At 32.8% G+C, this 21388-nt stretch overlaps 1 protein-coding gene and 1 long non-coding RNA gene across 2 annotated transcripts in view; both read left to right on the forward strand.

The window, feature by feature from the left end:
* The window catches only part of LOC123671355 (nephrin), a 494576-nt gene that overhangs the window by 117620 nt on the left and 355568 nt on the right, over window positions 1-21388 (forward strand). The window lies entirely within an intron of this gene.
* On the forward strand, window positions 8415-8692 carry LOC123671356. The gene is made up of 2 exons (XR_006746083.1): window positions 8415-8475; window positions 8532-8692. It is a non-coding gene; the product is annotated as an uncharacterized LOC123671356 (long non-coding RNA).

The following is a 21388-nucleotide window of genomic DNA, read 5'->3' on the forward strand; positions in this document are numbered from 1 at the left end:
AGTAATTCCGATAAGGAGTTTTTGCCTACACCTGAACAACCAAAACACTATCTCATTACTTCAGAAGATTTTAACGATCTAATTAGAGATTTAAATTTGCCAAAAAATAAAGCAGAGCTTCTAGGCTCTCGGTTAAAACAGTGGAATTTGCTTGATGATGTTAAGATCACGGATCAGCGGACTAGGCATGAAATGTTTGCAACGTTTTTCACGAAGGAAGATGGACTTTGTTTTTGTAATGACATTAAAGGTATGTTTGAAGCAATTGGCATACCCTGTGTCCCTAGCGAATGGCGTTTATTCATTGACAGCTCTACAAAAAGTTTAAAAGCAGTTCTATTGCACAACGGAAATAAATTTCCGTCTCTTCCAATTGCTCACTCAGTACATCTTAAAGAAAATTATGAGTGTGTCAAAATTTTGCTTGAATCTGTAAAGTATCGTGAGTATAACTGGGAGCTGATTGGAGATTTTAAAATGGTGGGATTTTTAATGGGGCTACAGGTTGGATATACAAAGTATCCGTGTTATTTGTGCTTGTGGGATAGCAGAGCGGATTCTAAACACTATATTCAACGGTCATGGCCTGTAAGAACAGAATTGTGTGTCGGAAAACAGAACGTCAAATTTGAGCCGATTGTTGAAGCGGAAAAAGTGTTAATGCCGCCTTTGCACATTAAGTTAGGGTTGATGAAACAATTTGTTAAAAAACTGGATGAAACTTCAGAAGCTTTTGGATACTTAAAAAAATTTTTTCCGAAGTTATCGGAAGCAAAGGTTAAAGCTGGGGTTTTTGTTGGTCCGCAAATAAGACAGATTTTCGCCGATGAAAAATTTCCAACGTTGCTGAATCGTACTCAAAAAGCAAGTTGGAACAGTTTCAAAGCAGTAGTTTCTGGATTTTTAGGAAATAATAAAGCTGAAAACTACGAAAAGTTGGTTGAGGATATGCTTACAAATTTCAAGGCCATGGGCTGCAGGATGTCACTAAAAGTACATATGCTGCATGCCCATTTGGATAAATTTAAAAACAATATGGGAGCCTATTCCGAAGAGCAAGGAGAACGTTTCCATCAGGACATCATGAATTTTGAACAACGCTATCAAGGCCAATACAATGAAAACATGATGGGCGACTATATTTGGGGTTTATTGAGAGAAAGTAGCTATGAACATAAAAGAAAAAGTAAAAGTGTGCACTTTTAAGTTATTTTCCACTTTTCTGTAAGCTAATTTGATAGTAAAACTTAATAAAAATAATAAACATTTTTATTTCAATAGTTTTATTTTCAATCAAAAATTAAAATCCGAGATTTTTAAAAATTTCGTTCAATCAGTCTTCTAAGCACAAAAGCAAAGTTTTTCATGCCATATATTTTTTTTCCGTCTTATTACGACCTAAACTACCGAAATTTAATGCTTTGCAATCAAAGTCAAATTTTATGTTGACCCGTGTATGTTTCGATTCGATTGAAAATTGGTATCTGGGGATTTTGAAAGTAGGAGATTCTGATTGATTTATCAACATTGAATAATTCAAGATGGCGACTCCAAAATAGCGAAATAGCTTGGGGTTTATGGTCCGATTCTATTCGAAATTGGGGTTGTCAGGGTCAGAAATTATAATAATTATTCTAATCAAAATTGGTTTTTTGGGGTTGTCAGGGTCGGAGATTATAATAATTATGAATCCATAGTGAACGAGTTTTGTGAAAATTTTACCGATTCTGTTCAAAATTGACAAAATTACAAAATTCAAGGGGGTGGCTCCAAGATTTCCGACAAATGTAGTTAATTATGTACTGATTACATACAGAATTCCTATGCAATGAGATGACTCGTTCCCAAGCTCGTTGCAAGGTTGTGATGAATTATTAATTAATGAAGTTATGAATTAATATTACATAAAAAAGCATTTTCAAGAACAAACTTTTATTTGAGTGCCCTGAAAAGAAGATATATCATAGTATATGAAAAATTGTCGCAAGGTTTTTTGTGTAAATTCCACTGGGAATTTTATCGCCATATGCTTCTATGTTATATAAAATTCTACCTTTAATGTAACAAAATCATGGGTTCAATCTACCTCAAAAGTTTTTCAGGGCTTTCAAATGAAGGCTTCTTCTTAAAAATGATTTTTCATATACTATTTATAACCTAATTGTTAATTAGTTCAAGGTCAAAACTTTTTTTTCGAAATGTATCTCTGCAAGAACGAAAAATGTAACTCACTTCCGTTTGTTACTAAAAATTACTCGCATTATTATAATAATAATAATAATAATAGTTTGTTGTGACATAAACATGAATCATAGAGGCTGAACCCTGTACGCGATATTGCATAGATACATTTTATTTGCATATATGTTTTTGGGAAAGAGGTATATTTCAACTCGATAAAAGTAGTTTCCGGAAGTTTGTGAAGAAATTATATGAAAGAATTATATTCAACTGATTAATGAATTTCAGGTCGAGCTCTACTTCCGTTCATTCCATCAGACGAGAATAAATAATACATTACTTACAACTATTGTGTGTTATTTTCTGCTTCATCGTAAAATATCTTACCATATGAAAAATATCATGTCAAAATATCAATATAAAAATTAGAACAAATATCTAGCGTCCGAATTTGAAGCAGAGGTCATTTGTTCCGAACTACCAATAAATTATTAAAAATTTATAAGTCCGCATCTATAAGTGCTAGAAAATTAGGGTTCAGTATCATCGTAACAATAATTTCTATATCATGATTATTCAGAAGTTTTCCAGGAATTATGAGTTTGTTTTATTGATTTCATAATGATTGTTTTATGTTCACGAAATAGAAGGATCAATGCTGTTAAATATGAAGGATTTCTTGACTTGAATTTATCTTCAACTTGTTCACACATCCATGTTCACTTGAGAAATTGATTGAATACGATATGTAGTTCAAGAGTTATTGTGCTAGTTGATTAGAGCTGGAATTGCATTGCCATAGAGGAAGTAAATATCATTCTTCAGCATAGCTACTTTTTCTGGCCTATTTCTTACCGAATACATGGTTCCTATAAAATGTTAAGTAACTTCTAATGTCATTTTCGTTAAAATACCTTCATTATACCAAGAGCTTAGGCGCAAAAAACAAATCAGAATTATTATTACTATTAATGTTTTAACTTTTGAAACATTTTCCTCTGAAAATTTTACCTTCTTTTCGAAATGTAGAGAAATGAAAAGAGGCATGAAATTGATGACATGTGTGAGATGAATACTACTATCCTCCTATAGTTTGAAACAATACATGAATCTCGAAATAAGATCCCCAATACATGCAGGTCTTAAAATAAGAAACAAGCTTGTTTCCATATGGCCACACACATTCACCGATACTCAAACTGGGATGAAATGTAACTGAAGGCAGAGAATTCGATAGTTTATGCATGCATGTGCAGACAGCCTGCAAGGAGAAGTAAAAAAACTCAGGTATCCTGATTGACTTGGTGTCAGGAGCTTTTGATTTTGAAATTTTTATTTTATACATCTGTACCCAGATTTTCAACTCCATCGATTTTATGTTCGAAGAAATATCGGTTAATATTTTATCGATATCTTCTTGAATTTTCTCTGGCTCCATTGACGTGATCGACATAAAATTTACGTTAAGGTCAAATTGTTATTTTACACCTTGGGGGTTTATATCACCTTTCTCACTAGGTTTTTGAGTGGAGACACATTTTGTGCAGAAATCGCTTTATGGTTTCTTTCAAATTTTGGAAAAAACATTCCTATGACAGTAGTTTAAAATAAACTCACAGATTTTTTTCTAAAAAAAATTTGAATTTTTGTTTTATATCATTGAAAGCTGAAGAGATTTTCAATCTCATCTATTTCAACGATAAATCTCAAAAATTTGAAATTTTTGCATTGTGATGAAAAAATACTTACAATTTATTTAGAGTTTTCCAAGAATACTTTATACGTCCACGTGTATTTCAATTTGAAAATTCAGAATATCAATGAATGGAAATATTACCACATAAAAAAGCGATAAATGTCGATTGGATTGAAGTAGTGTTAAAAAAAAATTGCTAATTCAATGATTAGGGAATACCGAGAGGAATACACTCCCGCACCAAAATATCAATTCCGCAAATCCACGGGATACAAATTATCAACCCCGCGGTTCCGCAAGAATGCGTGATTGTTAATAATATACAAGGTGCTTCCTAATTGGATGTCAATATTTATGGGAGGGATTTTTGGCCCCATTTCAAGGAAAAAACTTCATATAAACATATGTCCTAAACGTCTTACCTTTTGGGATACAGGGTGGTAAAATTTTCAAAAATAAAAAAATTAATCTGTATTTAACTATGAGCAAATTTGATCTCTTGAATTCTTTAGTCCGACGTACGGGTTTCATCTAAAAAAATTAAATCTGCGTATGTCTCTGCCTTGTGATATTCTCATATATTGTATGTATTAACAATATTGTTATGATCATGGAGAGAAACGCCGAAAACCGTGCATCGGATTGTCAAGTCAAGTGATCAACTTTGGTAGGAAATGTTTGGGAATTTCAAAAATAATTTTCATTTCAGGAGAAATTTAAAAAAAATTCTTTCACAATTCGTCTTTGAAGTAATCGATTGAAAAAAAAAGTGATATGAAACGAAAACTATGAATTTTCTTGTAAAAAAAAATCAGTACGTTCATACTCAACTACCAATCGAAGCTTGAATTGAAAGAATCGATCTAGGCGATTTCTGCACTGAAGAACCTAGCGACAAAGGAAGTGTACTCCCTTAATACAAAATATCGATCGAATACATTCTCATGAAATTATAAGGAAAACAACAACTATATTCATGGAATAGCTTATGGAAATACGGATTTTGCCATTAACGAATTTAATCGTGACATTCGAGTTTCGGAACTACCCTGGAAATTTCTAGAGTCCAGATCTTCTTGATCGAGTGTTGAGTTGTTTACGGCAGCCCATATGAATAGAATAGAATTTGAGGACGGAATCATCATCATAAGACCGAACCTCATCATTTGAAGCCATTTCCTCATCAAAATTCTAAAACTAATAATAAAATAATTGAGCCATCTGTTCGAGGAACGACCGCTCGAAAATCATCCCACTTTATTGATTGTCTAAATGTATACTACGAAGAATCACTCAGTCAAATAAGATTTCATTTATTGAAAATAATAATATACCGGTAAGTATTTCTCTTCATTCATCGGTTGTCATACGTACGCCAATGGGTCGCGCATAAATATATCGAAGTATAAACATATCGCTGAACCATCTGAAGAAGAACAGCTCACCTAGGAGCATCAACCTTTTCGTTCCATAAGGGAGGGATTTCTATAATCTGGAATCCATCGTCTTTGATAATCTCGAGTTTGTTTTCAACATAAACATCGGTAAAAAGAAAATTTCACCGCGTTGTTTGTATATTCTTGTAACATCAAGACCGATGAGTAGGATTTGTTTATTATGTAGAGAGGGTGTCACATTATTCTCTACGTAAATGACAAAAGTATGAAGTCGTGTTGGGAACTTGAGATTATCAGAATATCTTCGGATCTCGAATGCAACGAATAAGTTAATTAATGGAAAGAAACCGACTAAGGTTTCTGCAAAAATGGCCGAGTGAAATATTGTGTTCCTATTCATAAAAAACTGCAGGAATATATGAGATGGGATCAATAAATCACATCTTACATAAGTTATTTCTAAAAAAGATGACCATGTCTCTAGGAAAGGTAGAAAACTAAAAAATAATTTGCTAAGTGAAAAATTTTCGTAAATTTTAGAATTTTACTCTTGAAAAAACAAATTTCCTCAAATCAATGCCCGTGATTTATCTAATGTGGCTTTCCAATTTCTATTTCACAAAATATAACATTTCATATGAAATATTCAAAAGTGAACACCGATAAAAAAATGAAATATCGATAAAAAAAGTTGATTTTCAAATTATTTCCGGCAGCATCCATCTGAATCTTCCAAAAGTAGAGGAACTTTCGAGATGATTTCAAGAATGTCGAAAGAGGAAGCATAATGCCATACGTATTAGCAGATTATTTTGTTATAAAACAAGCGCACTCTTTACAATATAAAAATAAAGTTATTATTTCACCACAATTTCTTGCACGAAGCTTGGTATTGTTATTTCATTTTATAACTAAAAGAAAATCTTAACTTGGTCGGATCTATTGTCAGTAGTAATATCCGTAGGATATTGATAATAGACGAGGTCATTTTTTGACAGAAAATAGTATATTATTCAACGAGCGGTAATGTAGGTCATAACTCACGCAGATGATGTTTGCAGCACGAGCCGCAGGCGAGTGCTGTAATTCATCAAGTGAGTTATGACCATTACCGCAAGTTGAATACTATACTTTATCTACGACTATATCAATAAATACTAAGAAAAAAATACAGACTTAGAATATAGACAGAAGGAATGGGAAATAAACATATAATGTGCTCGATCCCGTACAAGAGAGATGGAAACTTAGTGCCACCAATTACAATCGAACTAGATTCGGCTAGCTCGAATCCAGTATTGAGTACAGACATTGAACTTCATTGAAAAACCTCAATAGTTGCCTATAAAAATGCATTAAAATATACTAAAAAATTTTCCCTGTAAACGATGTAAACTTAATGATCCTACTGCTATACCAATCTTGAAAATTTTTTCAAACTCCTTTATATTTTTTCGGCAATTAATTCTATATGGTAACATTAACTGTTTGTCTTTTGGAAATGTATACCTATATAATATTTCATCTTCACTATCTGAATTAATCGATGTCAGCAAAACATTCCCAATAATTAGATATCAACTTAATTTGAAAACGTCAAGAGTGACATTCACTCGGACATTCCTCCCCTCAATAACAATAATGGAATGTTCCCTTTCGGCCAATCGAATAGAAGCAGAGAAGTATAGAAGCACAGATCCATATTTTCCGATTTATTACAGTGAGTTATAGTAGTGAGTTATTATAACTCACGGCTGTTTGTTAATAGATACTATTAATTGCTCAAAAGCAGTTGAATAATGATTATATAATTCAATAAGAGTAGATAAAATTATAATAACACAACGAAACATTTATTTATTTATTAAAAGTGCAGTTAGTCAGAGTACAATTGTTGAAATTCAACTTGACATTAGATTCATTACCGTACTCTACTATAGAGGATCTATTACCACGCATAATATTTATGATCTTCTTGTGGTGTTATTGATCGAGATTTAAATATGGGTTTATAGAATTTCGATTGCTATGACCAGTAATTTTCAGCAATTGTTGTTCTTCTACACCACATTTTGACAATTCGCTAGCAGCAATCAATTGTGGGAGGTAATAAATATTGTCGCCTCGTTTTGATATAATTTTATGAAAAAGACGTACAGAGTAGCTTCTTCTCTTACTATTGGAAACTAACCATTTACTACTTGTACCGCATTTAGAACCACCTTGACACGTTTCACTGAATACCGGATTGTATTCAATGCGATTTGTTGGAGAGTCATCATAAGGTATTTTTCTCAATTCGAAAAAATCAACCAGACAAGCAACTGCCTCTCCTTGCCATGCTAATTCTACAGCAGCAATAAGGTGAAATTAACGCATATGACCTTCAGGAGTATTTTCATCCCATACAGCAATATTATTTAATTTCAGACCAACTTAACGAAACTGAACTGGACTTACGTTAACATCGATCTGCTTGTAGTTTCTTCCTGATTGCATCGCGGCATCTCGGACTGGTTTAATTGCTATATTGTTAATTGGGTCAATCATAATATTATAGGCATTATAGTAATTTCTTTGCAAGAGTTTGCACGAAACTTTCCACATTGTCTTCACTTTTGCTCTTTTAAATTCGGTCCCGTCGTTCTTTCTCATATTGACCGCCTAATCTTCTAGTGTGGGTATCAGCACCAATTCATCTAAGCTTCTATGTTCATTTAAAACATATTATTTTTCGCAGTAAAATGCCATAACATATTTGTGACTGAAGGTTGTATTTCTAGAAATTTTCCTTTGATTAGCACAGTCATACTTCGAACATTCGCATTGACAAAACGTGACATTTTGAAATTTTTTTGGAATTAACTCAATCGTGTTGTCATAGTGATCGATAATAGGCATCTGAGATTAAGAATGCAGCGACAAGGTGAGCAAACGTAGAACTATAAATGTTGCCATTGGAGTGTTTGGTTGTATTAGTTGTGTGTGTATTTGCGTTATTAAAATTCGATGTTACAATAAATATAACAACTTTTCAGACTTCTATAGTGAACAAGTGTGTTACTGTGTATATTTTATTTTAATTTTAGGTAAAGGCGGTAGATATCATCATTTGTTTCAGTTCAGTCTAGTGATATTGAAAGTTATGCAAGGATGGAAGACTTCGAAAAATGACGAATAACAATCGTGTGCATATAATATGTGAACGGTTCAATCAACATTATTATACTACAGGATTCTAATAGTACCTTTTTTAGGTCCAAATGGCAAGACTGAGTAGAATACTTGGGATATCTTAAAGGTACAAACACTTCTAGAAGTCTTTATGAAGGTGAAGAAGTTTTAAATGCTGGTCACATAATAAAAATGTTACATGTTATTTGCATGACTAATAAACTTTAGTTGAAAGGTTTTTTTACTTATCAGAATTGATCATTTCACATTACCCTTCAATTATACAGTCCCAACAAAATATTACAAATGCTAATGTATTGAATATTTTTAGGAATACTACAGAAAGTCGCATATCCATTTTTTTTATTTATTAAGAGATAACTCAATTTACATAAAATGTTTCTAAAAATAAATTCAAATAACTAGGTTACTTAAAACTACTCATATCGATACCTATTTATCGAATTAAATTATTGCTTGACTAATGAATCATCAAAAAATAATGAGAATTCAATTGAAAATATTTCACTTATGAAATGTATTCATTTTGAAAATATATTCGACATATTATACGACTATTTTAAAATAATTAAAATGTGATAGAGAAGTATCATCAGTGTGCCCTGAAAAAAAATATATAGAATTTCAGAATACATGTCCAAATATTTCTGAGGAATTTTTCCAATATAGTGTAAAGGTACCTTAGATTTGAAGACAATGTATCTTTGGCACAATTCTTGTGAAATGCCAAATAAAACAGATAATGTCACATATGAAAGATCACATTTCAATTTTGTTAAAACTAAAACAATACACTGCTTGATCGTTAAACGATCTGATCTTTGATCACTGTAAATAGATTGTACTGCTTCTACTATTGTATCTTATAGTTTCATATTATTGAGACCAGTAAAAACAACTGTTCAGAGCACTATCTGTTGTTATCAGATCACACAAAGAAGATACTTCAGGAGTATTCACTTGCACTTCGTAATCCTTGAAAGTTTTAGGCCCATTATAATCAGGCTGACCCTGAAGAAGCTGTAATAGACCTTGTGCAGCTTTGATTTCATCTTGGGAAGTAGATTGTAGAGCAGGTTCGATTTCTTCACTAGAGCATTCTTCAGCAATAAGTTTTTCTTTGTTGATATTTCTTTGATTCAATCTTTCAGATCTACTACTAGAACATTCAGGTTCTTCCTTTGTGGTAGTGGATCCAACAGAAAGATTTCTGGAAGGCACAGCAGTCTTTTTCAAACATTCTTTCTGTGTAGAACTGGAATCTGTAAACGATTATTATTATTATTATTATCCCCATAAATATAATCTAAAATTCCACGTGCTGTCAGTGCTTACCTCGATAAAATAATCATCATCGATAAAATGCAGGGAACATACTTTCATATTTCTTGTCACTGGTTTATCGATTTTTAGTTTCAGTTGCCAAGCTTTTTGTCGATCCATCAGCACTTTACTCCCCAATTTCCCTTCCATCCAAACACGATATATATTACCAGTTTGAGGGAAAGCATGGAACTTGATATTTGACCTTTTTTTTCCCAGGAAGAACACTGAGGAACTGAACAATAGCGATTTGAACGACTCAGAACTATTGAAATGATTTAAAAAATATATAAATATTTGTAGAATAACACACAAAAACAAAGCAAAATACTAGAACCTCAGAGGAATGAAAAGGACCGACTACCTTTCAGGTAAGAGCCATAGCAAACCATGGCAACATTTATAGTTACTCTGATTGTCACCAGGTGGCGTAGCGCTTATCTTGATTCGCCTATTGCACTGAATGCAATTATCATAAGTAATTGCACAAGTACATCAAAATTACCGATAATTTTGCATGACAGCGTGTTGTCATAAAAACTGCATGAGTTCATTTTCATTTTTGGAGAAAGAGCCCAACACCGAAGGTGGAGGGCTCTTTCTCCAAACATTTGCAGTTTTTCAAAGAAAACACGCTGGAATGCGAAATTATCCGATGTACGAGTGTAATTCGGGGGAATATTTCCCGAATAAACTGTTACACTACTTGTCAAACTGATTTAGAATGGAATTGCCATAGATTCGAACTGTGTAAGATGCATAGAAACTGTGCATCTATGAACAGAACAATTATTGCAGTGCTGTTTCGCTTCCTACAATGCAATTATCGCTGTAATTTTCGATAATTGTTTTCCATATACTTAGAATTTTTGACAGGAGGGAAATATTCAAAGGTTATACCACGAGTGCTATTATCTATAATTTTTCTTCAGCACGAAAACTTGTTTATTTGGCAAAAATATGAGAACAAATCGATTGATGAAATCACTTATTTAATGGATTCAGTCCTTACTTTATAGAAATAGAATAATAATATAGAAATAAATCGAAGCACTTTTCGATTTCCACAGATTTCAATTGTTTCCGACAATTGTTTCGCTGACTAAGCGGCTTCATCAAGATTATATTGCAAAGTGTTGCAATGTGTAACCTTGATGGAGCCGCTTAGTCGGCGAAACAGTTGTCGGAAATAATTGAAACCTGTGAAAATTGAAAAGTGCTTCTATTTATTTTTAGCAGATTATATCAATGTTGACATGATTCTGTGAGATTGTCTCATATGACACAAAAAGACAAAATTTGTTAAAACTGTCAAAAAATTCTCACTGGAATATTGGGTATATATTTTTTTTCTGATCTAGTTGTCGTAGTCAACATGAAATTCTGCATGATACTTGAAAATATAATTTTATAAGTACATATAAATTCAAAATTTCATCTCAATCGAATCGGTAATTTCGTAACAAACCTTTGAAGTTTCTAGGTTAATACCATCGAAAATTACCGTGTTTAAGAATAACTCGAAATGAAATTAACGATAGAGCGAATCAAGGGCTTATTAAAATGATTCTTAATATCACAATCGAAATGACTAAAATATTAGAAATGAAACATCTGATTATTATGGTTCATTTTTTCGTAATTTCCTCGCCTTATATCACTGTGCAATATCAAAATTAAGTTGGTAATGACTCATTCAATGGGTAATATGTATTTTGATTTGCCAAATTCAAATTGGTATTGGATTGTATTGAAAGAAGATTAATATTTTGAACTTTGAGTTCTTCTTGAGTTATTGGTCTTGATCCAAAAAATTGCGATAATTTAATATGATTATTTCTCCAGTGCTATTAAAAATGGCAGGAACTTATCAGAATGGCAGTAAGATTCGACAGTGGACTGTATAAAGCAACCTAAACGGTTTGCGAAGTATATGCAAAGTAAAAGCAAACGGTGAATATACTTTTTTCGATGATGGAACAATTGATGAATTTTCACTTTGACAGTGGTGATTAAAAGGATTTCCGCACATCTATGAAAGCATAATTATTTCATAATTGGGTTGTTGAACAATACTTATACCTTATTCGCATATAATTGGTACTAAGTGTGTTAATTTACGGCTCAGGTATTGAATTTCAAAAATTCTTTGGAGAATGACCAAATCCATGATTTTTATGCATTGAAGGCAAAAATGGTCATACAGAGAACCAAGAAGAGATCTTTTGAATTTTATTTCTGTCTTATTATGATTTTACCAATCCATTATTAGAAAATTAGGGTTCAGTATCATCGTAACAATAAATTCTATATCATGATTATTCAGAGGTTTTCCAGAAATTATAAGTTTGTTTTATTGATTTCATAATGACTGTTTTATGTTCACGAAATAGAAGGATCAATGCTGTTAAATATGAAGGATTTCTTGACTTGAATTTATCTTTAACTTGTTAAAATTCACACATCCATGTTCACTTGATAAATTGATTGAATACGATATGTAGTTCAAGAGTTATTGTGCTAGTTGATTAGAGCTGGGATTGCATTGCCATAGAGGAAGTAAATACCATTCTTCAGCATAGCTACTTTTTCTGGCCTATTTCTTACCGAATACATGGTTCCTATAAAATGTTAAGTCACTTCTAATGTCATTTTCGTTAAAATACCTTCATTGTACCAAGAGGATAGGAGCAAATAACAAATCAGAATTATTATTACTATTAACGTTTTAACTTTTGAAACCTTTTCCTTTTTTTTTTGAGTAATTGGTCGTGATCCAAAAAATTGCGATAATTTAATATGATTATTTCTCCAGTGCTATTAAAAATGGCAGGAACTTATCAGAATGGCAGTCAGATTCGACAGTGGACTGTATAAAGCAACCTAAAAGGTTTGCGAAGTATATGCAAAGTAAAAGCAAAAGGTGAATATACTATTTTGGATGATGGAACAATTGATGAATTTTCACCTTGAGAGTGACCAAAAATGGTCATACAGAGAACCAAGAAGAGATCGTTTGAATTTTATTTCTGTCTTATTATGATTTTACCAATCCATTCTTTTAGCCACACTTCTCAAAGTATCAACAAGTCTGTTTCACCAGTGAGGCTACCACAGCTAAAAATATCCATAAATCCTGGGATAAAATTTGCAAACATGTACCAAGAATGCAATAATTATTGAAGAGCATTCAGTGGATCTCTTCATTGGAGACATTGAAATTCCTTGAAATTTGAAAGTAAATATAATATTCCACTTTATTTTGCGTTATCGCACTTGAATTCAATTCAATTCAATTCAATTCATTCATCCAAAAATACATACATATCGAAATAAATACAAGAATAAGCAGGTTTAGCAGTCTAAGTAAATAGCTTGTATACTGCCATAACCTACCATTATTCTTCTTTCTCAAAAACAAAAGATTTTTTCCTATACTACAAAGAAAAAACAACAACAACAAAAAAAAACCAAGGAGTGGGAGAAACTGCTTTTATGATGAAAAAATCTTCTTATCAACGTAATTTTTTTCTCACACTATGTGTATTGAAATGAATGATATTCAAATTTCTGTCACCTTAAATGATCTTTCTAACCTCATCCAAATATTTAAATGTTCTCGTCTTCTCTTCCAACGCTGGCTCAATAATAGACATTCAACTACAAAATATAATTATAAAGTAAAACAAAAGGAAAAGTATTAATTATATAAATATGCGATTGGGAATCGAATAATTTACCCTCCGACAAGCTATAATACAACATCCATACAAACTGTACTTTTAAGTTTCATGAAAAATAAACCAATATTGTTAATTACCCTCTGGGCAGAACACTCTGAGTAATATTATCGATAACCTCTTTTTTATTCACTGATATTATACCACTTTTAGTCTTTGCCTTTATGACACCGCCAATTGTCCAAACGTTTTCGTTTCCAAGCTTCACAGTAGCATACTTGAGCAATTCGATTCGTTTTTTCGTTAAATCCTCCTCCACTACAATATTTGTACCTAGAAATTGTTTACGGGAATATATAAATTGGTTACGATAAAATTCATCCGTGAATTTAATTAGTATGGGTCTTGTTTAGTTTTCAGTTTTTTTTCCTAGACGATGGCATGTTAATATTGCACGTTCTGCGATGTTTATATTCTTATCTTTACATATTGTAGTGATATTCTCTGTCGGATTCGAATTTTGTGTTTCAGGAACTCCAAAAATTATTACATTCGCCTTCTTATTTTCCTATTGCAGGCGTTCCAATTTGGTTTCAGTTTCTTCCAGTTTCAATTTAATTTCCTCAGATTCACTCTGCATATTTTCCCTGATTTTCTCCAGAACTTTTTCTGTTAATTTCTCCAAATAACTATCTAATACTGCCATAATAGTTTCTTTGACGACGTCTTTTATTTCAGCTCTAGTCTCTCTAGAAAGAACCATTTTTCTGTTTGTTTTCAAAAGTTTTTTCACAGATTTTTCAAACTTGAATTAAAACTTATCGGAGCGGTGAGATGTATACGTCTACTCGCTATGATACATATGCGAAGAATCAAATTGCCCTTCTTAATTTCGAAAATTTGGTACCTTTGGGAAACAAAAATGATGAATAAAAGATATGCTTGTTATTTTTATGAGAAAACCTCGGAAATTTTTAGTACATTTTTTTATCAAGAAATAAAGCCCTCACCGGACCAAGGCCTATTTTGATGTCAATAATTCCTTAATGGACTCTTATGCTTCGAAAATTATTTGAGCGTTTATCGGATAATACGGTTTTAAAGGCATCGGTGTTTCTCAACAACCAAAGATATCGAATAGCCCCTGTAAATGTCTCACCATCCAGATAACGATCTCGTTCATAATTTTTCATCTCCATCCGAAGATAATTCAGCCAGGAAGCATCCCAGTTGTGAGGAGAATAATGAAAATTGAGCTCTTCAGGTTAATACTCTCAGAGATATTTTCATCATCGGCGGATTAAACGAAAGCAAATAAACATCCGGGATGAGGGTCCCTCGACTTTAAGAGTGTTCATGAGATTGGAGCGGAACAAACGGAGCACTATAGGCGAGGTTTTCCACCCGTTTCCCTTTGTCTCCTCCTCTTCCCGCATAAATTGTGTCGTGACCGCAGAAGTGACGCTCCCGTCATATCAGCATCTTTCATGAAAAGCCGGCCAGCTAGGGGTGTCGGCAAATGTATTCGTTCATTAGTTCGGCCGGATGAAAATTCCTTAGGTGTTTCAGCTAACGGTTTATTATGTCCTTTGTGTTCTGTCGCTTCGTCCATAGATTCATTCATTTGCTCGCCTCGTAATTGCTTTGGTTCGTGGATTTTAGTTGATATGGATGTAATGAGTATTACAATGACGGATCTTTTTATCTGACACAAATGCAATTTCAAAAATTTTTTTTTATTATTATTATACATTATAAGAGTTGAGGATTACCTATATAACTCACAGAACTTAAATGAAATATTTCAGTGTGAACACAAATACCCAACAATCATTGAAGAAAAAAAAATCAGTTTAACAAAATATTTCATCCACCACAACACAAGGAACTAATCACATGCACATGTAACAATGGACCACCAGCTCTCCATGAGTCCCATCGATTTTTGAAACTATTTACACTAGGGGCGTTGACTATATTGCTGGGTAACATATTCCATACGCGAAATACCCTATTGCTCAAAAAATTCTCCCTGCTCCTAGTGAAAAACTGCTCTCTACTCAGCTTGTAAATATGCCCACTCAGATGATTATTATTTAAAGTAAAGAGGCCCGACATATCGACCCCACTAAAACCTTTTAAAGCCCTAAATGTAGTCAACATATCCCCTCTAAGTTAACGATTGGCAAACGAATCCAAATCCATGAGTGAATTGGAAATTGGAAATGAGTGTCCAATACCATATGTGTTAATATATGGGTGATTTATTAGCTCAACGGAAAACTTTGTCCTATGAAATATCATGTATTTTTAACAAATAGTTATTTATGCAACAAGTGCAATAAACAATTTTTGCACGAGTTGCATACAAAATTTTTTCTACGTTCATGCAAAAAGCAAGAAATGATTTATTGAGGTGTGGCACTAGGTGTAGGAAAATGAAAAGCGCAACTTGAATACTTTATTATTAATATCGATTTGCATTGAAACAGGAACTAATACGTTACGAACTATTTAACTCAAACTTTATTTTTACCCTCAATGTTGAAAGTGAATGAACAATTGGTGCAATTTTCAATATGAAGATTTCGTAGTGAAGTACTTTTTAAATCCACTTCTTGATTTGTTACTGCTGTAAACCTACTAGTACTTGGTAACTGTACATCGTTATTTCCTTCAGGCTGAAATATTTGTTTGTCATGATGACAGCACTTTGAAGTAGAATGACAGATGAGAGCAATAAAAACTTTATTGCACTAGTGCAATAAAGAACTTCTTTCTCCACTAAATATAGTTCAATAAAGTTTTGCTTTTTGCATGAATGTAGAAAAACACCATTATGCGAACATTATGTGCGATTCAAGTATTCAAGGAAATACATGGCTTCAAAAGTTTCATTCATTCTATTGATATATCAATAAGTTGTCATATTTACTTTGTATTTTCTTGAGTGGCGCTTATGCCCTAATCCAAATAAGTATCCTATTTTCATTTGAATAATCAAAAAAAAAAAAGAAAATTGAAAATAACTTTCAATAATTCCCTCTTGAATCATATTCATACTCATAAATATCTTGGAGTTAATCTTCATTCTTCCTTGAATTCCAAGGTTCACTTGGAAAATTTACGTTCAAAATTGAAGTTGAGCAATAATATACTTCAAAAATTATCTGTTTCTTCATAGGGTGCTAATGTCAGCACTCTTCGTACGGCAGCCTTGGCCTTAGTTTTTTTCTGCTGCTGTTCTGTTCGGTTCGATAGTGTGCATGTTCATAAAATTGATGCACAGCTAAACTTTCCTATGAGAATTATCAGTAGAACTATTAGATCTAGATCTACACCATTATATTGGTTACCAGAGCTATCACATATACTTCCGCCTCATATTCGTAGATAGGTCTCAGTCAAAAAATCTTGGGGAAATTTCATATCTACCCGAAATTATTTCTAAGATACCTCCCAGATACTAGAAGGCCAGATTGAAGTAACGCTAACCTTTATGGATTAATACCTTCCTTCAATCTGATAAAAGTGACAAGGAAATTTGGCGTTTGGAATGGAGTTCTTGTATTATCTTCAACGTCTTGTTGATCCTTCAGAGAAAGTTAGGATTCAGGACTATTCATAGTCGTAGTATTCTCTTCAAGAGGCATTTTATTGATAATCCACTATGAGAGTGTAGCGTAGAAGAAACCATTGACCACTTGGAGAATACCTACTTGTCCAATTTATAAATTTCATGGTGGTGTCCAAGCTATCCATTCAGTTTCAGATTCTTTTTTGAATGAGTAGCTAACTTCAAATCGATATAATGGAAACTAACATTTATCACTACTTTCTCGTTCTTTTCTATTTTGTTTTAGGATTCAATTATAAAGTCATCATCCTAGCTGATCCCCAACCATTTAGATTATTTAGAAGATTAATGGATTTTTCAGGAGAAAACATTTGTGTATTCGTGAAAATGGATGACGTTTTGAACAATTACTTCAATTGAATGTTTATTAATTTTCTTAATCTTTATTTCAATTTTCTGCTTGTGATTTTTTGTTCAATTAATATAATAACTTTATCATTATTTTATACCAGAATCTGTTATTACTTCATAACTTTCAAATCGAAATATTCCAAAACGATATATTATATCGAGTTTAAACAATTGTTCTTTTTCGGTTTAAAATTGACTTATATTGAAGATCATTTCGAATTTTGAGTAATAAATCTAACCCCAAAAAAGTTATGTTCATTACTACTTGGAATGAACCGTGTGACAAGCGTGTGAGAGTCAGATATAGACACAAATTCATGGGATGTATCAGATTCTAAAACATATTCCTTGAAAAAAATTCATTACAATATTGCCAGTAGTTTTGGCGGAATCTTAAAAAATGTGCATAATTTTTTTTCTTCGATTCCCTTTATCTTGAATTCGGAAATTTTTCATTGAACAATCCTCAATTGTTTTTCAGTTTTTTACTTATGCTAGAGACCCTGTATATTTTGTTATGATATGGATTATTTGATCTTACGAATGAAATAGGGAATAGATATACTGAAATATTGCTGGATTGATAAGAAACATATCTCAATCTTCCATTATAGAAAATAGAGTTTAACATGAATGATTGCCAATGCAAGGTTTTAGTATATGAATATTTCATACAGATATTGATCAAAATTCAGTTCGATTATTATCAGCTAACCTATTCTGAATATTAAACTGCTGTCAAATTAGGAACAGAGATTAATTTCCGAAAGTCTGGATTATTCGCTGTCCTTCTTCGGATATGCTTCCAACCCTAATGGCCTCAAATTGTGGAAGACAAGCGCGATTACCCAGGCAATTGTTATAGAACCTGAATCAGTTGCAGGACCAGTGATCACAGTAATGGGTTCACCCTGATCAGTTTTCGAATGGAGCTCGATGCGAAATGTTCTACTAATGGATTTGGTATGCTTGGCGATATTTTTTTTTTTTATTTATAATTATTTGATGATAATATTTTATCTAATAGAGACACTGTTAGCTAATAGAATATTGTCTCAGCAAATGAAATGCTAATCCTTGAATTTTTATTTATTGAAACTGACTATTAGAGATTCATAATCGATAGGTCTTCTGATATGGGTCGGTTAACTCCTCTTAGAAATTAGAAATGTTAATATGAGATCTTAAATTAAGAAAGAAATTATTTAGAGAAATGTAACACTACATGAGTTGTTATATGTTGTGTTCAATAAATGTATTCGAAATCTTTATTCGAGTACTCAAGTCATACATTCATCCATTTATGAAGATCACAATATGTTTTCATCCAAATACAGGGCGTCTCATTTAAAACCCGCAATAATTCAACGAGTCAGAACTTGTGAAAACACTCAGACAGGTCGATATTTGATGACAGGGGAACATGATCTGGGATACAAAGTTACAGGGTGTTTTTTAAGGAATAATGGTACCGATAAAACTAAATTAAACACAGATGTTCTAATTGGTCGTATAATTTCTATCGAAAACTAGTTTTTTTTTCTAGTAATACCTTTTTCAATTCGAAGAAGAATTTCAAAATTACATATTTTACGGTCTCATTTCTATCCCCAATTTGTCAATGCTCCCTCTCTCTTTCATCCCAAGCTCATGGAATCGACACTTTAGTATATGATGACTGTGTCGGTTAGGTTTATATCTTAAGCGGTGCGATTCAGAGCGAGATTGCTCATTCCAGAACGTCCTATCTCGTTCAAGAACAGAGATACTACACACTCCCCTGCCAGTACTGACTTAGTCCCAGATCAGAAGGTACGAAGGTATATGCGAGAAGATAGAGAGCGCAAGCGTGTTGTAAGAGCGGAAAAGGAAGAATTAGTGTTTTCTCTGCGAAGCCGCAATTTGTGGGGGGCAGTAAGTATTTGTGTCCGATCAACACTCTACGAGACTCTAGGGCAGTCATACTCAACCTTTTTTTTATCTTGGGCCGCATAATTGCTACTGTTCATTCTTGGGGGCCGCAGTAATTTACCTACTTGTAAAACTAGCTTTAGCCCGCGTGGTTTTCGTTTACAAAATGTCCTTTCCTAAGCTCTACTAGTTCCTGTCTGTGTACCAAATTTTATCCAAATCGATTCAGTGTTTTATGCGTCAAAGCGTAACAGACAGGCAGATTACGTTTTTTGTATTTGTAATATTAGTAGGGGAGTGCGAAAATTAAGATATACAGGGTGTTAGGGAAACGCTCCCGAAAACGAAAGCAGGGATACTATTGATTTTTAGAAAATTGGATTAATTTTTTCATCGCAATTTTTTATTTTGTTAGGTACCATGATTTCTAAACCCTTTTATTAGCATAATTCACGCAATAATGCTAATAAGAGGTTTTAAAAATCATGGTACTGGCCAGAACAAAAATTACATAATAAAAAGACAATTTAACTGAATAATCAGCTAAAAAAACGCACCCAAGAATACATATAAACGAAAACGACGAGAGCAAAAAACGGAAGATAAGGCATTCTCGCTAAGAAGATTAGGTGTAGGTAGTAATTTACTATTTATAAAGAATCCATTGTTTATAATATGGTCATAGTATTCTCTGTGTACGCAATAAGGAAGAAAACAAAGTTATTTTAATGAGTAAATATTGATACCGTTATTTTTGCGTAATTTCAAAACCTTATTTGTGATACTACTGTGAAAATTGTAATATTTGACTATGCCATGGCTCGGGCTGCACGTTGAGTATGGCTGCTCTAGGGTGTTCTCGCCCCTTTTTCAGAGGAATGCGCGGTATTTCATCCCGAAATCACAGATGAAATCGTCAGTTAGGCACTCTACCAAATACACCTTTCATCTCCATAGAAGAGCATCATGACTTTCCATAGCATGGTAGGGTTTATATCCCTACCGGTACCGATTTAGAGAGAGACTGCGCAGCCCACGACGCCATCTCTCGGGCAAGAAGAGGAGCCATTACACCATAATATAAAGATAATAACCATTCCGAAATGCCGGCGTTTGTTCAGCCTTGAACTCGATCACTTTCTTAAGAAAAGACTAAAAATATTCAGGGGGCTTTATCGATTTATACATCAAATTTTTTTTTAATTTATTTAGGTCCATATATGAATGTGTAATGTATATAATCAATAATTATAATGATTTTAAATCTTTCCAATTGAAACATGAATATAATACTAGGGGCAAGACCTATTTAAGTGTTGAAAAACCAAAACGCACATATATACAGAAAAATGTTACCCATTATACAGGGTGTCCCGGGAAGAATGCGACAAACGAATACCATGAATTAAAATCATCATGGAGGACCCGTATCAAGAGGTTTCAATCGCCTGAGTGTCTTCATTTGGGATATACAGGGTGATGTTGAATTTATGAGTGAAATTTTACAGTTCGATAACTCTTTAACAAATCGACCGAATAATTTCAAATTTTGAAGTTTTGTCACCCTTTCCTATCTCCTTCCTTCAATATTTCTGAAATCGAGTAAATCAGATCCGGACTAGGAACATTTCAGACTTTTCCTATTTTCGTGAATATTGGATCACCCTGTACGTGAACGTTATGATTTTTTTCCGTTTTCGGAGCCACAACGAATCAATTAATAATAAAAATTATAAATCTCTGCTTGGCATGGTCATACAGCTTCATCAATAAACATTCCCTTATAAGTGAAATTTTTTTAGTTCAATAACTCTTCAACAAATCCACTGAATAATTTCAATTTTTCAAATTTTGTCGCCCTTTACTATCGCCTTCCTTCAATATTTCTGAAATCGAGTATATCAGATCCGGACTAGGAAAATTTAAGACCTTTTCTATTTTCGCGAATATTGAATCACCCTGTATGTTTATATCATGATTCTTTTTCGTTTTCGTAGTCATAAAGAATTAATTCATA

The sequence above is a fragment of the Harmonia axyridis genome, chromosome 1, assembly GCF_914767665.1.
Source record: "Harmonia axyridis chromosome 1, icHarAxyr1.1, whole genome shotgun sequence".
NCBI classification, from domain to species: Eukaryota; Metazoa; Arthropoda; class Insecta; order Coleoptera; family Coccinellidae; genus Harmonia; species Harmonia axyridis.